The 17,696-nt window shown below is 42.5% G+C and overlaps 1 protein-coding gene across 4 annotated transcripts in view; it reads left to right on the top strand.

The window, feature by feature from the left end:
• LOC139556650 (utrophin-like) overlaps positions 1 to 17,696 on the top strand; it is a 185,734-nt gene that overhangs the window by 6,792 nt on the left and 161,246 nt on the right. The window lies entirely within an intron of this gene.

Here is a 17,696-nt window from a genome sequence, read left to right on the forward strand (position 1 = left end):
TTATTTCAGATTGTATTTCTTTCATCACATTCCCAGTGGGTCAGAAGTTTACATACACTCAATTCGTTTTTGGTAGAATTGCCTTTTAATTGTTTAACTTGGGTCAAACGTTTCGGGTAGCCTGCCACAAGCTTCCCACAATAAGTTGGGTACATTTTGGCCCATTCCTCCTGACAGAGCTGGTGTAACTGAGTCAGGTTTGTAGGCCTCCTTGCTCGCCTACACCTTTTTTGGTTCTGCCCACAAATTTTCTATAGGATTGATGTCAGGGCTTTGTGATGGCCACTCCAATACCTTGACTTTGTTTTTCTTAAGCCATTTTGCCACAACTTTGGAAGTATGCTTGGGGTCATTGTCCATTTGGAAGACCCATTTTCGACCAAGCTTGAACTTCCTGACTGATGTCTTGAGATGTTGCTTCAATATATCCACATAATTTTCCTACCTCATGATGCTATCTATTTTGTGAAGTGCACCAGTCCCTCCTGCAGCAAAGCACCCCCACAACATGATGCTGCCACCCCCGTGCTTCACAGTTGGGATGGTGTTCTTCGGCTTGCAAGCATCCCCCTTTTTCCTCCAAACATAACAATGGTCATTATTACCAAACAGTTCTATTTTTGTTTCATCAGACCAGGGGACATTTCTCCAAAAAGTACCATCTTTGTCCCCATATGCAGTTGCAAACCGTAGTCTGGCTTTTTTATGGCGGTTTTGGAGCAGTGGCTTCTTCCTTGCTGAGCGGCCTTTCAGGTTATGTCGATATAGGGCTCTGTTTACTGCGGATATAGATACTTTTGTGCTTCCCTCAGCATCTTCACAAGGTCCTTTGTTGTTGTTCTGGGATTGATTTGCACTTTTCACACCATAGTACGTTCATCTCTAGGAGACAGAACGTGTCTCCTTCCTGAGCGGTATGACGGCTTCGTGGTCCCATGGTGTTTATACTTGCGGAAAATTGTTTGTACAGATGAACGTGGTACCTTCAGGCGTTTGGAAATTGCTCCCAAGGATGAACCAGACTTTTGAATGTCTACAGTTTTTTTATGAGGTCCCTGTCACGGCCGTCAAAGGAAGTAGACCAAAGCGCAGCGTGGTGAGCGTACATTTTCCTTTATTTAGGATGACGCCGACAAAAACAATTTTAAAAAAACAACCGTGAAGCTTAAGGCTATAGTGCCACAAACAAAGCCAACTTCCCACAAAGAAAGGAGGGAAAAGGGCTACCTAAGTATGGTTCCCAATCAGAGACAACGATAGACAGCTGTCCCTGATTGAGAACCATAACCGGCCAAAACATAGAATGCCCACCCCAAATCAGTTTAGGCTGATTTCTTTTGATTTTCCCATGATGTCAAGCAAAGAGGCACTGAGTTTGAAGGTACGCCATGAAATACCTCCACAGGTACATCTCCAATTGACTGAAATTATGTCAATTAGCCTATCAGAAGCTTCTAAAGCCATGAGATCATTTTCTGGAATTTTCCTACCTTTTTAAAGGCACAGTCAACTTAGTGTATGTACATTTCTGACCGACTGGAATTGTGATACAGTGAATTATAAGTGAAATAATCTGTCTGTAAACAATTGTTGGAAAAATGTATTTTGTCATGCACAAAGTAGATGTCCTAACCAACTTGCCAAAACTATAGTTTGTTTAAAGAATTTTATGGAGTAGTTGAAAAACGAGTTTTAATGACTCCAACCTAAGTGTATGTAAACTTCTGACTTCAACTGTATATACTGTATACTGTATCCTTCACTATCTATTCTTTGCTATCTATTGCATCTTAGCCGCTCTGTCACAGCTCATCCATATTTTATACTTATATATTCTCACCCCATTCCTTTTCTAGATTGTGTTTATTAGGTTTTGTTGTGGAATTTGTTAGATATTAGGTTTTGTTGTGGAATTGTTTTACCTGTTAGATACCTGTTAAATACTGCTGCGCTGTCAGATCTAGAAGCATAAGCATTTTGCTACATTCGCAATAACCTCTGCTAACCATGTGTATGTGATAAATACAATTTCACTTGATTTGATTTGGAAACGCGTTCTCTGGAGTGATGAATCACGCTTCACCATCTGGCAGTCTGACGGACTAATCTAGGTTTGGCAGATGGAGAAGGGGAACGCTACCTGCTCAAATGCGTATTGCCAACTGGAAAGTTTGGTGGAGGAGGAATAATGGTCTGTGGCTGTTTTTCCTGGTTCGGGTTAGGTCCCTTAGTTCCAGTAATGAGAATCTTAACGCTACAGCATACAATGGCATTCTAGACGATTCTGTGCTTCCAGTTTGGGAAGGCCCTTTTTTGTTTCAGCATGACAATGCCCCCGTACACAACTAGGTCCATACAGAAATATTTTTTTTTCGAGATCGGTGTGGAAGAACTTGACTGGCCTGCACAGAGCCCTGACCTCAACCCCATCGGACACCTTTGGGATGAACTGGAACGCCGACTTCAAAGCCAGGCCTAATCGCCCAACCTCACTTATGCTCTTGTGGCTGAATGGCAGCAAGTCCCAGCAGCAATGTTCCAACATCTAGTGGAAAGCCTTCCTAGAAGATTGGAGGTTGTTATAGCAGCAAAGGTGGGACCGACTCCATATTAATGACCATGATTTTGGAATGAGATGCTCGACGAGCAGGTGTCCACATACTCATGGTCATGTAGTGTATTTAGTTGAGTATTAAGGGAATTTATTCAGTGACATACCGGTAGATCTATTACATTACGACTAGCTTACAGTGCCTTCGAAAGTATTCACACCCCTTGACTATTTCCACATTTTGTGTTGCAGCCTGAATTTAAAATTGATTAAATTATGTCACTGGCCTACACACAATACCCCATAATATCACAGTGAAATTATGTTTTCAGACATTTTTACAAAAGCTGAAATGTCTTGAGTCAGCAAGTGTTAGACCAATTTGTTTTAGTTTTTTGTTTTTCTATCTCAAATTTCCATTTTAATTTTTTTACACTGTTGGGATTTAGGCGACCCGAAAAAACGCTTAGGCGGCCCACGCAAGGATTTCAATGGCAGAAAAATCCCTGCACATGCTAGATTAATAAGAAATATGACCACTTGTGTTAACTGCAACAGAAACAGAGAGAACAGGGTGTAATTCAGAATGGCGCAGGTTAAAGCCATGTTCTGATTGGCTTTAACTGATCTGGTTCTGATTTATAAACTTGAAATCACCAAGGGAGAGAGGGGAATGCAGAACGTTTAGACATCAGGTATCTACGGAAAGGAGAAGGGCCACGGTCTGGTTTCAGTTGTTGGGTTGTAATTTGAAATACTTGCTACACCAGAAGTTTATAGTTATCTGTAGAAGGAATGTATATGAATATGAACCAGGGCTTGGAGAGTTACTAAGTAAGGGAAAGGTAATCACATGGTTGCGGTCACTGATAAGGGTGGAAAGCTGTGAATTAGTGAGTAATGGGGGGTGAAGTCAGGTCACATTAAGGGAGAAGAAACAGTTTATTTCCCATATCACTTAACTTCCTGCCTAGCAACAGATATGTATTGGCTGTCCAGATGTGTAAGGAGGAGATATTTAAATACCAGTGCTTGTGTAAATGTGTTTTTGTCTTTTGCAGCTGTGTGACCCAGTGAGTGAATTAACTTGATTTGAGCTTTTCATAGTTGTCTTAGGTTCTAAGTAAACAGAGTAAAAACTAACACATCATAATGCTCTTATCTGCTACAGATTTAACCTCTTCACGTGTGAGTTCCAAATATCTCTAACGGTGGCCCCCAGCATGAGTTGTTTTATGCACGTAATGTCAGAATGCACTCACTGTTCCAAAATGTGATTGTTACGCAATATGACATTTAACTATTAACTAGACATTGCCTGCTAATTATCTATAGGCTATGTTCCAACTTGTCAATTTCCAATTATTTTCTAACACGCTTTATAAAAAAAAAGAAGTAATTGTACCCCCTTTTTCTTCACAATTTTCTGATATCCAATTGCGATCCTATTGCGATCTTGTCTCATCGCTGCAACTCCCCAATGGGCTCGGGAGAGGCGAAGGTCGAGTCATGCGTCCTCCGAAACATGACCGAAACATGACCAGCGTGCAGGCGGCTGGCACGCCACAAGGAGTTGCTAGAGCGCAATGAGCCAAGTAAAGCCCACCTGGCCAAACCCTCCCCTATCTCCAAAATATTGTTCTTTTTTAAACAAAGCGATTTTATTATTATTCATTTAGATTTATAAAAAGGCCTGTTGGATATTCTCACAGATATATTATTAACCCTGTTATTAGCAGGACAATATATATTGATCATGGCTCCCGAGTGGCGCACAATGGGATTGCCTTGCAGTTGTCCAGCTGTATCAACTGAAAGCACGCGAGTTTCAAGGCATGAGGGCAGGGGTCACGGGTTGGGCCCCAGAGCTGCACTTTGTCTGTGATGCCCACTACTAAATGGTCTCGGATATGTTCATCCCTATTAGCACCGAAATCACAGTTTTCAGCTAGCTCATAAGAGCTCTGATATACATGTCAATCAATCAATCAATTTTATTTTATATAGCCCTTCGTACATCAGCTAATATCTCGAAGTGCTGTACAGACACCCAGCCTAAAACCCCAAACAGCTAGTAATGCAGGTGTAGAAGCACGGTGGCTAGGAAAAACTCCCTAGAAAGGCCAAAACCTAGGAAGAAACCTAGAGAGGAACCAGGCTATGAGGGGTGGCCAGTCCTCTTCTGGCTGTGCCGGGTGGAGATTATAACAGAACTATGCCAAGATGTTCAAAAATGTTCATAAGTGACAAGCATGGTCAAATAATAATCATGAATAATTTTCAGTTGGCTTTTCATAGCCGATCATCAAGAGTTGAAAAACAACAGGTCTGGGACAGGTGGCGGTTCCATAACCGCAGGCAGAACAGCTGAAACTGGAATAGCAGCAAGGCCAGGCGGACTGGGGACAGCAAGGAGTCACCACGGGCGGCAGTCCCGACGCATGGTCCTAGGGCCCAGGTCCTCCGAGAGAAAGAAAGAGAGAAGGAGAAAATTAGAGAGAGCCAAGATTTTCAAAATTTCCATAAATGACAAGCATGGTCAAATAATAATCAGGAATAAATCTCAGTTGGCTTTTCATAGTCGATCATTAAGAGTTGAAAACAGCAGGTCTGGGACAGGTAGGGGTTCCATAACCGCAGGCAGAACAGTTGAAACTGGAATAGCAGCAAGGCCAGGCGGACTGGGGACAGCAAGGAGTCACCACGGCCGGTAGTCCCGACGTATGGTCCTAGGGCTCAGGTCCTCCGAGAGAAAGAAAAAGAGAAGGAGAAAATTAGAGAGAGCCAAGATTTTCAAAATGTTCATAAATGACAAGCATGGTCAAATAATAATCAGGAATAAATCTCAGTTGGCTTTTCATAGCCGATCATTAAGAGTTGAAAACAGCAGGTCTGGGACAGGTAGGGGTTCCGTAACCACAGGCAGAACAGTTGAAACTGGAATAGCAGCAAGGCCAGGCGGACTGGGGACAGCAAGGTGTCATCATGCCCGGTAGTCCTGACGTATGGTCCTAGGGCTCAGGTTCTCAGAGAGAAAGAGAGAACGAGAGAATTAGAGAGAGCATACTTAAATTCACACAGGACACTGGATAAGACAGGAGAAGTACTCCAGGTAACCAACTGACCCTAGCCCCCCGACACAAACTACTGCAGCATAAATACTGGAGGCTGAGACAGGAGCGGTCAGGAGACACTGTGGCCCCATCCGAAGAAACCCCCGGACAGGGCCAAATAGGAAGGATATAACCCCACCCACTTTGCCAAAGCACAGCCCCCGCACCACTAGAGGGAAATCCTCAACCACCAACTTACAATCCTGAGACAAGGCCGAGTATAGCCCACAAAGGTCTCCACCACAGCACAAACCAAGGGGGGGCGCCAACCCAGACAGGAAGATCACGTCAGTAACTCAACCCACTCAAGTGACGCACCCCTCCTAGGGACGGCATGAAAGAGCACCAGCAAGCCAGTGACTCAGCCCCTGTAACAGGGTTAGAGGCAGAGAATCCCAGTGGAGAGAGGGGAACCGGCCTGGCAGAGACAGCAAGGGCGGTTCGTTGCTCCAGAGCCTTTCCGTTCACCTTCACACTCCTGGGCCAGGCTACACTCAATCATATGACCTACTGAAGAGATAAGTCTTCAGTAAAGACTTAAAGGTTGAGACCGAGTCTGCGTCTCTCACATGGGTAGGCAGACTGTTCCATAAAAATGGAGATCTATAGGAGAAAGCCCTGCCTCCCGCTGTTTGCTTAGAAATTCTAGGGACAATTAGGAGGCCTGCGTCTTGTGACCGTAGCGTACGTATTGGTATGTACGGCAGGACCAACTCGGAAAGATAGGTAGGAGCAAGCCCATGTAACGCTTTATAGGTTAACAGTAAAACCTTGAAATCAGCCCTTGCCTTAACAGGAAGCCAGTGTAGGGAAGCTAGCACTGGAGTAATATGATCAAATTTCTTGGTTCTAGTCAGGATTCTAGCAGCCGTATTTAGCACTAACTGAAGTTTATTTAGTGCTTTATCCGGGTAGCCGGAAAGTAGAGCATTGCAGTAGTCTAACCTAGAAGTAACAAATGCATGGATTAATTTTTCTGCATCATTTTTGGACAGAAAATTTCTGATTTTTGCAATGTTACGTAGATGGAAAAAAGCTGTCCTTGAAACAGTCTTGATATGTTCGTCAAAAGAGAGATCAGGGTCAAGAGTAACGCCGAGGTCCTTCACAGTTTTATTTGAGACGACTTTACAACCATCAAGATGAATTGTCAGATTTAACAGAAGATCTCTTTGTTTCTTGGGACCTAGAACAAGCATCTCTGTTTTGTCCGAGTTTAAAAGTAGAAAGTTTTCAGCCATCCACTTCCTTATGTCTGAAACACAGGCTTCTAGCGAGGGCAATTTTGGGGCTTCACCATGTTTCATTGAAATGTACAGCTGTGTGTCATCCGCATAGCAGTGAAAGTTAACATTATGTTTTCGAATAACATCCCCAAGAGGTAAAATATATAGTGAAAACAATAGTGGTCCTAAAACGGAACCTTGAGGAACACCGAAATGTACAGTTGATTTGTCAGAGGACAGACCATTCACAGAGACAAACTGATATCTTTCCGACAGGTAAGATCTAAACCAGGCCAGAACTTGTCCGTGTAGACCAATTTGGGTTTCCAGTCTCTCCAAAAGAATGTGGTGATCGATGGTGTCAAAGGCAGCACTAAGGTCTAGTAGCACGAGGACAGATGCAGAGCCTCGGTCTGACGCCATTAAAAGGTCATTTACCACCTTCACAAGTGCAGTCTCAGTGCTATGATGGGGTCTAAAACCAGACTGAAGCATTTCGTATACATTATTTGTCTTCAGAAAGGCAGTGAGTTGCTGCGCAACAGCTTTTTCTAAAATCTTTGAGAGGAATGGAAGATTCGATATAGGCCGATAGTTTTTTATATTTTCCGGGTCAAGGTTTGGCTTTTTCAAGAGAGGCTTTATCACTGCCACTTTTAGTGAGTTTGGTACACATCCGGTGGATAGAGAGCTGTTTATTATGTTCAACATAGGAGGGCCAAGCACAGGAAGCAGCTCCTTCAGCAGTTTAGTAGGAATAGGATCCAGTATGCAGCTTGAAGGTTTAGAGGCCATGATTATTTTCATCATTGTGTCAAGAGATATAGTACTAAAACACTTAAGTGTCTCTCCCGATCCCAGGCCCTCGCAGAGCTGTGCAGATCCAGGACAGCTAAGCCCTGGAGGAATACGCAGATTCAAAGAGGAGTCCGTAATTTGCTTTCTAATGGTCATGATCTTTTCCTCAAAGAAGTTCATGAATTTATTACTGCTGAAGTGAAAGCCATCCTCTCTTGGGGAATGCTGCTTTTTAGTTAGTTTCGCAACAGTATCAAAAAGAAATTTTGGATTGTTCTTATTTTCCTCGATTAAGTTGGAAAAGTAGGATGAGCGAGCAGCAGTGAGGGCTCTTCGGTACTGCACGGTACTGTCTTTCCAAGCTAGTCGGAAGACTTCCAGTTTGGTGTGGCGCCATTTCCGTTCCAATTTCCTGGAAGCTTGCTTCAAAGCTCGGGTATTTTCTGTATACCAGGGAGCTAGTTTCTTATGACAAATGTTTTTCGTTTTTAGGGGTGCAACTGCATCTAGGGTATTGCGCAAGGTTAAATTGAGTTCCTCAGTTAGGTGGTTAACTGATTTTTGTCCTCTGACGTCCTTGGGTAGGCAGAAGGAGTCTGGAAGGGCATCAAGGAATTTTTGTGTTGTCTGAGAATTTATAGCACGACTTTTGATGCTCCTTGGTTGGGGTCTGAGCAGATTATTTGTTGCGATTGCAAACGTAATAAAATGGTGGTCCGATAGTCCAGGATTATGTGGAAAAACATTAAGATCTACAACATTTATTCCATGGGACAAAACTAGGTCCAAACTAGGTCCATGTCTGCCTTTTCTCTCTCTCTTTGGCTGCGTTGGTAAAAACATGCCCGCTTGTGAATGAGATTCCGTTGTGGAATGAAGTAGTCCTTCCAACACTATATCAAAGTTTGTGTTATCTTTCTCCTGAGCGAATTTAAATGAGATGAGTATTTTCTCAGCCTCACTGCCCACCACGTAGATTATCGAACTGACATGGATGACTCCATGATCTTTGTCCAGTTTTGTAGCAGTCCTGAAATGGCAGAATCTCTGTCTCCACTCCCAGCATTCTGCTGGGCTTTTGAACTTCTTTTGCTCTGGCAGGTTGAACTTGGGCATTTTGTCGTCCTCGTCCAAACTTCTCTCTATGAGGAGAGCCAAAGCACTTCCACAGTGTTTCCGCAGATCAAGTATGCAGACATTTGCGCGGTATTGCACTAACTTTTTCCCCGTGGCACATTTTTTGGCTCGCATTTGCATTGCCTTCATTGTTGTTTTCCTTGCAAATAATAACTTTGGACATGTCTCCGTTCCTATCAAAGTAAGTGCCTTATTGTGTTGTCTTTTCTACTGTAGCATACAGTATGTGTGTATGGAGCATAATGTATTTACAGTTTTTATCCACATGTTTTCAAGTACTAGTGACAAATAACGCATTCCGATTATTTTATAGATTGTAATGGACACCTGTAATATGTGTGAAATACTTTTTTGGTTGTACTGATTATGATGAGGTAATGCTAAGCTTTTTGACAGCTATGTGTGGCACCATGTTTGTTAACATTATACAATGCATTCTGGTTGTCACATAAACGTCTGTCAGACCAAGATGTTATAATGAGGTGAAGGAATGGTTCACTCATCTTTCGAGTAAACTTCCGTAACTGAATGAAGGGAAGGGAATGATCGTAGATGACACTCCCCCTTCAACATTCATACTGCAAATAGACCAAACTTATCTTGTCTCCTTATTATTTTTGGTTCATGTGAAAAAACAAACATGGTGGAGTGCACAAACTACCCATCGTCGGATTACTTTCGAGTTTTAGAAAGTATTTTACTCAATTATTTCGATCAATAGTGAGCTCACTCGTGATGTGATGAATTGTAAATAGTAATTGCTATTAGCTAATTCATATTGTGGCTTCTGTCAGCTGAGAGTTAGCTAAATATGAGCGCTTGTGTTATGTCAATCTTTCCTCAGTTAGCGCCAGGACTAATGTAGCCGACATTTTCCGGTTTGGATGATTGTGTTATGCTGTCGCTACTTCTGTGAATGTCTGAACATTGCATCCAATAATAGACTTAGACAACTCAAACGCTGACTGTTGCATCAATCGAAACTGGACGTTCTAAATAAATGTTCTAATCACACCGGTTTGATCGTACGCTGCAGGGACGACTGTAGAATGATCACACCCGTTTGTTGGTATGTGTCAAAGGCTTAAGGCAGAAATGGCAACATCCTATTCTCTCCTCCTCTTTCTCTGCCAAGCTCTATCTGTCATTTACTTGGACTGTTTCACCGAATCCTAACATCTCTCTTGGTATTTCTCTCTTTTTTACCTTTCTGTTCCCTCCCTCTCTCTCTCAGTATTCCCAGATATCGAGGCAGTAATGGCTATTATCCATCTAGTGCTCTGGTTATGAGGAGATTGTGAGGTTGCATTAATGCCTCTTGGCCCAGGCTCAAACTAATGGCCCAGTTTTTATGAGTGTTTTGTTTTAGAATAGCACACTGCGGTCACGTCCACCCCACAGTCCTGCTCTTTGTTAGGATACCTAACTTACAGTACTCTAAGCTTTATGGATGAGTCTTGTTCCCATAGGGAGCGGGAGATAGAGAGATGAGGAGACAGACTGGGCAGTTATGAAGACAGAGAATGTGACAGAAAGGCAGGGAAGAGACATTACTAAGACAGCGAGTGTCTTGAGAGCAAACACGGCGATAGAATTGACATGATAGAGAGCTCTCTCCCTCCCAGTATGTGAAGGCTTTTATCCCAGTGGGGGTCCAGTGGTAATGTCGATTACTGTAGTCCAGATGTGTGATGTGGAGTCAAAGTGATCGTCACCATACTAAACGATACGGTTGGAATGGATGAATGCAGCAGTTGATTGTACAGAGATTAGATAGATGCAGACATTCACACTCAGAATGTTTTTCCTCTGCTGACTCGTGGTCCATTGTTTTCCTGGTCTCTCTCATAGTGAAGGGAAGGCAGATGGTCATTGGTCATATTTTGGGAGTACCCATTTGTGGCTCTGCTGTGTATTCTAGTTTCATTGTCAATTTTGGCCGGTGTTTGACAGCCACGAACTATGACCAGCCCTGACCTGAACAGGTTAGATTGGGCCTGGAACAGAGAGAGAGAGAGCAAAAGGGAGAGAGAGGGAGTGAGAGAAACAACAAGAGGGAGAGTTGATTTCCAGCAAACAAACAAGTGATGCCTTGTAACAATTTTTGTTGTTGTATTTTCACCCCTTTTTCGTTGTATCCAGTTGGTAGTAGTTACAGTCTTGCTTCATCGCTGCAACTCCCGTACGGACTCGGGAGAGGCGAAGGTCGAGAGCCATGCGTCCTCCCGAAACACAACCCGCACTGCTTCTTGACACAATGCCCATCCAACCCAGAAGCCAGCCGCACTAATGTGTCGGAGGAAACATCGTACACCTAGCGACCGTGTTAGCGTGCACTGCGCCCGACCCGCCACAGGAGTCGCTAGTGCGCGATGACACAAGGATATCCCTGCCGGCCAAACCCTCCCCTAACCTGGACGACGCTGGGCCAATTATGCGCCGTCCCATGGGTCTCCCGGTCACGGCCGGCTGCGACAGAGCCTGGACTCGAACCCAGAATCTCTGGTTGCACAGCTAGCACTGCGATGCAGTACCTTAGACCACTACGCCACTCGGGAGGCTCGAAATCTAACTCTTAAGCTTAAAATAGCCTTTGTCCTCATGGGGATGTGGGAAAAGGGGATTTTAGGTCCCCCACAAGGATAGAAGAACCAACACGCACATACATACACACACACACACCTAATCCTTGTTTTACTGTCCTTATGGGGACCAACAAATGTTCTCCCATTCAAAATCCTATTTTGCCTAACCTAACCTTAACCCTACCTCTAACCTTAACCCCTAGCTCAAAAACTAAACCTAACCTCTAGGAGAAATGTCTGAGTCATTACATGAGACCGTGTGTATGATCAGTAATCCTCCCACAGTTCAAACAACACCGCTACCTCTCTTATTCTCTCTCCCCTCTTCCTTATGTTATCTTTCCTCTCCCCTCCTCCCTTATGCACTTTTTCCCTCTCCTTTCCTTATTTTTGCTCCTCTTCTCCGCTCTTACTCACTTCTCTGCTTCTCATCTTCTCCTACCTCTTTTGACCTTTTCTCCCTTCCCCTCCTCATTTTCTCCTCCCCGCCACTCTCTCTGCAGGGTGTGTATAGTGCCACCCTGCACACCCTACAGCTGTGCTTCATGTGCCCTCCTCCTATTTATACATCATCAGCTCTTTGAAGAAGCCAGTGCCTAATCATTCATTGGTGCCCCTGCATATGCTACTTCACTTCCTTCTTCTCTCTCCCCCCCTCTCAGTTAAATTACATTCAAAGGGCCTTTATTGGCATGGGAAACATATGCGGCAGGTAGCTTAGTGGTTAAGAGTGTCGGGTCAGTAACCGGATCGTCACTGGTTCGAATCCCTGAGCCAACTAGGTAAAAAAATATGTCTTTGTCCTTTAGCAAGGCACTTACCCTAATTGCTCCTGTAAGTCCCTCTGGATAAGAGCGTCTGCTACATGACTAAAATGTAAAATATAAATGTTTACCAAAGCAAGTGCAGTTAACAAAGGTGAGAAGAAACAAATTTAACAACAACAAAAAACTATTCACAGTAAACTTTACACTCAAACTCCATCTTTCTTTCTCTCTTTTTGTCTTCTCAAGGCTTCCCTTGACAGATGGTTTCATGTGATGCGTCATAGATATGCTGTACTGTAGCATCTGCATTCTTCTGGCTCTGCATGAAGCATTACATTACATGACCATGAGTGATACATCAAAGCCTCTCTCTGACACGCCAACATCAGTCACACCACATCACATTACAGTTCAGTCACTCAATTGACCTGTGTTTAGTCCTAACATGGCTGAGGGCTCGGGAGAAGGTGTGTGTGTGTGACAGAGAGAGAGAGAGAGAGAGCGGGAGTGAGTGTGAAAATGTCTGTGAGAGTGAGTGTGTGTGTGTGTGTGCACTTGAGTTTGTGTGTGAGAAGATGACTCGTCAGCAGCCTACATGTATCAGTCGGATGTCTCATGTAATGGGTGGAGATATAACTCACGGGCCTAATTGTAGAGCAGAAGAGAGATAATTAATAAAGAGGAAAATGGAGTGAGAGCTAGAGCAAAATATAAAGAGAGAGAACGAGAGAGGGCACGAGAGAGAAAAGGCAGAGCATGCCCTGAGAGGTAAACACAGTGCAATGCATTGTGGAGAATGACTATGTCAGTAGGAGATTAAAGATAAATCATTCTATAAATAGTCTGTAATCTGCAGGAGGCCTGCAGGGGACCATGGAGAACATACTGTCAGCACTGAGTAAAACAAGCAGTATAATAGTGTAAACTATAGCACTAAAGGAAGGGGGAAATAGAGGAGCACGTTAGAGAGTGGAATATGATTGACTGTTGAGGTTCCATTTATTGGAGTTTTTCCCCCATCACGGCTTATATTGTGCCTGTATTGTGGGAATATGACAAGTGGAAAAGGAGAGAAAGAGGTGTGTGCGTGCGTGTGACAGAAAATAATAATGTGTGTGTGTACAGTGCCTTCATAAAGTATTCACACCCCTTGACTTCTTCCACATTTTGTTGTGATAAAGCCTGAATTTAAAATGTATTAAATCGAGATGATCTACACACAATACCCCATAATGTCAAAGTGGAAGAAACATTCAAACATAGTTTTTTTTAATATGAATGGAAAATAAAACACACATCTTGATTAGATAAGTATTCAACCCCCTGAGTCAATACATGTTAGAATCACCTTTGGCAGCGATTACAGCTGTGAGACTTTATGGGTAAATCTCTAACACTTTGCCCAAACCGGCTGTGTGCGTGCGCCATCGTGCGCTATCGTGCATAAATTTATTTTGCCCCCCCACACCAAACGCGATCATGACACGCAGGTTAAAATATCAAAACAAACTCTGAACCATTACATAATTTGGGGACAGGTCGAAAAGCATTAAACATGTATGGTAATTTAGCTAGTTAGCTTGCACTTGCTAGCTAATGTTAATTTTTCCTATTTAGCTAGCTTGCTGTTGCTAGCTAATTTGTCCTGGGATATAAACATTGAGTTGTTATTTTACCTGAAATGCACAAGGATCTCTACTCCGACAATTAATCCACACATAAAACGGCCAACCGAATCGTTTCTAGTCATCTCTCCTCCTTCCAGGCTTTTTCATTGTTTAAAACCTCTTGAGAATACAGGGGGTCCTGTTTCAACTTCGACATTTTGCGTTCCCAAATTAAATTGCCTCGTACTCAATTCTTGCTCGTACAATATGCATATTATTATTACTATTGGATAGAAAACAATCTCTAGTTTCTAAAAGCGTTTGAATTATGTCTGTGGGTGAACCAGAAGTCTTTCTGCAGCGAAAATCATGACAGGAACTGCGAAGGTCTGAAAACTAGGCTCTGATCTCGGATCAGTTTAAAGCTCTGTATGTGTCCTATGGGTCGAAATGAACTTCACCCGCCTTCCCCTGGATGTCAGTAACCAATGAGAAGTGGAATGGAGTCTCTACGTATTTCTCAGACTTTATAAAAGACCATGGAGTGGGAGGTCCGTTCTTTTCGACGCTCGTCAAGACGCAAGAGAGGACATCCGAATGGCATGCTCAAAAGCTCTCGTTATCGGCCTAAGATATATCCGTCTGTGATTTAATTCGATATAGGTGTTAGAAACATCATAACGAAGTTATTTTAAACCGATTTATATCAGTTTATGCGAGTATATTGCTATTTTCGGAATTTTCGTAGTATTGCGTTTGGAGGATTTGGACATGTGTGTGCCACGTAGCTATTGTTAGCTGCTAAATCCGAAGTTGAAGAGGACGTTTTACAACAAAGCAACGATTCTTTTGGACAAAGGACACCTTGCCCAAGATTCTGATGGAAGCTCAACTAATAGTAAGAACTATTTATGATGTTAATTCGTTGTTCTGTGGAAAAATGTAAAAGTATTTTTCGGCCATTATTGCGGCACTGGTCTGGCTGTAACGCACACTGTATGTCTAGTAACGTTAATTTTAAAAATCTAACACAGCGGTTGCATTAATAACTAATGCATCTTTCAATTGCTGTCCAACCTGTATTTTTTAGTCAAGTTTTCGATTATTTATTGATTAGATTAGGTGCCTTTCCAAGATGGCGCCGGCCAGAATGCATGCCATGTTTTTACTGATATCATTGCATAACCACGATTTGTGCTGCTAAATATGCACATTTTCGAACAAAAGCTATATGCATTGTGTAATATGATGTTACAGGACTGTCATCTGATGAAGTATATCAAGGTTAGTAAAATTATATATCTTTTGCTGAGTTGTTACGATCGCTAACCTGTGCTGCTGGTAAATTGCTTGTGTTTCTGGCTATTGTGGTAAGCTCATATAATGCTATATTGTGTTTTCGCCGTAAAACACTTAAGAAATCTGACATATTGGCTGGATTCACAAGATGTTGGGCTTTCATTTGCTGTACGCTGTGTATTTTTCAGAAATGTTTTAAGATGAGTAATTAGTTATTTGACGTTGGTCTCTGTAATTATTCTGGCAGCTTCGGCACTATTTCAGATTGCAGCTGCAATGTAGAACTGTGATTTATACCTGAAAAATGCAAATTTTTCAAAAAAAACATATGCTATACCATAAATATGTTATCAGACTGTCATCTTATGAAGTTGTTTCTTGGTTAGTGGCTATATATATCTTTATTTAGTCGAATTAGTGATAGCTACCCATGCAGGAAAAAAATGGTGGGAAAAAAAAGTTGTGTCTTTTGCTATCGTGGTTAGCTAATAGATTTACATATTGTGTCTTCCCTGTAAAACATTTTAAAAATCATAAATGATGGCTGGATTCACAAGATCTGTATCTTTCATCTGGTGTCTTGGACTTGTGATTTCATGATATTTAGATGCTAGTATTTACTTGTGACGCTATGCTCGGCTATGCTAGTCAGCTTTTTTTACTGTGGGGGGTGCTCCCGGAACCGGGATGGTGACTCGTGAGAAGTTAAATTATATGGTGATCGCATCTAAACTTTCATTGTATTACCACGACTACCGGCAAAACAGTTCGTCTTTCTATCACCCACGTGGGTATAACCAATGAGGAGATGGCACGTGGGTACCTGCTTCTATAAACGAATGAGGAGATGGCACGTGGGTACCTGCTTCTATAAACCAATGAGGAGATGGGAGAGGCAGGACTTGCAGCGCAATCTGCGTCAGAAATAGGAACGACATCTACTTTAGCCCTTGGTGTCGCAGACGCTCGTTGGCGCGCGCAAGCAGTGTGGGTGCAATAATTTAATAACATGGATTTCAACATTTATTTTGCGATGCTCGCGCACGCGACGTGTCCGGTCTGGTCAGCATGTAAGAGTTTTGTTCACCTGGATTGTACAGTATTTGCCCATTTGTTTTTTTTAATGCTTCAAGCTCTAAGTTGGTTGTTGATCATTGCTAGACAGCCATTTTCAAGTCTTGCCGTAGATTTTTAAGTCAATGTAACTGTAACTAGGCCACTCAGGAACATTCAACGTTGTCTTGGTAAACAACTCCATTGTATATTTGGCTTTGTGTTTTAGGTAATTGTCCTGTCTGTTGGAAAGCAGACTGAACAAAGTTTTCCTCTCGGATTTTGCCTGTGCTGAGCTCTATTCCATTTATGTTTATCCCCACAAAAACTACCTAGTCCTTGGCAATGACAAGCATACCCATAACATGATGCAGCCACCACCATGCTTGAAAATATGAAGAGTGGTACTCAGTGATGTGTTGGATATGCCCCAAACATAACGCTTTGTATTCAGGATCATTTTCTAAATGTTTTGCAGTGTTACTGTAGAGCCTTTTTGCAAACAGGATGCATGTTTTGGAATATGTTTATTGAACTTCACCATGCTCAAAGGAATATTCAATGTCTGCTTTTTTTTATCTATCTATCAGTAGGTGCCCTTCTTTGCGAATCATTGGAAAGCCTCCCAGGTCTTTGTGGTAGAATCTGTGCATCAAATTATTGCACACAGAGTGAGTCCATGCACCTTTTTTTAAACTTGATTTGTTATTTTTAGATAAGGGGTAAGTCCAATGCAACTTACTGTGACTTGTTACACATTTTTTCTCTTGAACTTATTTAGGCTTGCCACGACATAAGGGGTAAATATTTATTGACTAATGACATTTCATTTTTTCATTTTTCATTAATTTGTAAACAATTCTAAAAACATGATTCTATTTTGACATTATGGGGTATTGTGTGGAGATCAGTAACACAAAATCTCAATTTAGTCCATTTTAAATCCAGGCTGTAACACAACAAGTTGTGGAAAAAGGCAAGGAGTGTGAATACTTTCTGAAGGGACTGTATGTGTGTTTGACTCGTACATTGAACAGAGCCTTACCTCTGTGTGTGTGTGTGTGTGTGTGTGTGTGTGTGTGTGTGTGTGTGTGTGAGGAAATCCTCAAAAGCCCCCACAAGGATAGTAAAACAAGGACAATGGCTATTTTAGGCTTAGGGGTTAGGTTTAGGGTTAAGGTTACAATTAGGGTTAGGATTAGAAAAAGAGGTTAGGTTTAGGAGTTAGCGCACAAACATGTAAAAAGCAATTTTGGACTTCTATCAATCTGTCCTTTCATTTCTTTTGTCTCCCTCTCACCTTCCTTCTGTCACACACTCTCAAGTTCTGTCAGGCTCTCTCACTCCCCCTCTTCATTTCTCTCTCCCTTCCTTCCTCTCATCATCTCTCTCTCTGTCTGACTCACCTGTTTATCTCCTTGACTTTCATTCCCTCTCCCTCTCTGTGCGTGTCTCTCCATCCCTTCCAATCTCATCAGCGTTTCACTCCTGATATCTTCTCTCACTATCAGTCAGATTCTCAATCAGCTCTCTTCTCACCATCTCTCTCAACGTCATCTG

Source organism: Salvelinus alpinus, chromosome 27, assembly GCF_045679555.1.
Source record: "Salvelinus alpinus chromosome 27, SLU_Salpinus.1, whole genome shotgun sequence".
Taxonomy (NCBI): Eukaryota; Metazoa; Chordata; class Actinopteri; order Salmoniformes; family Salmonidae; genus Salvelinus; species Salvelinus alpinus.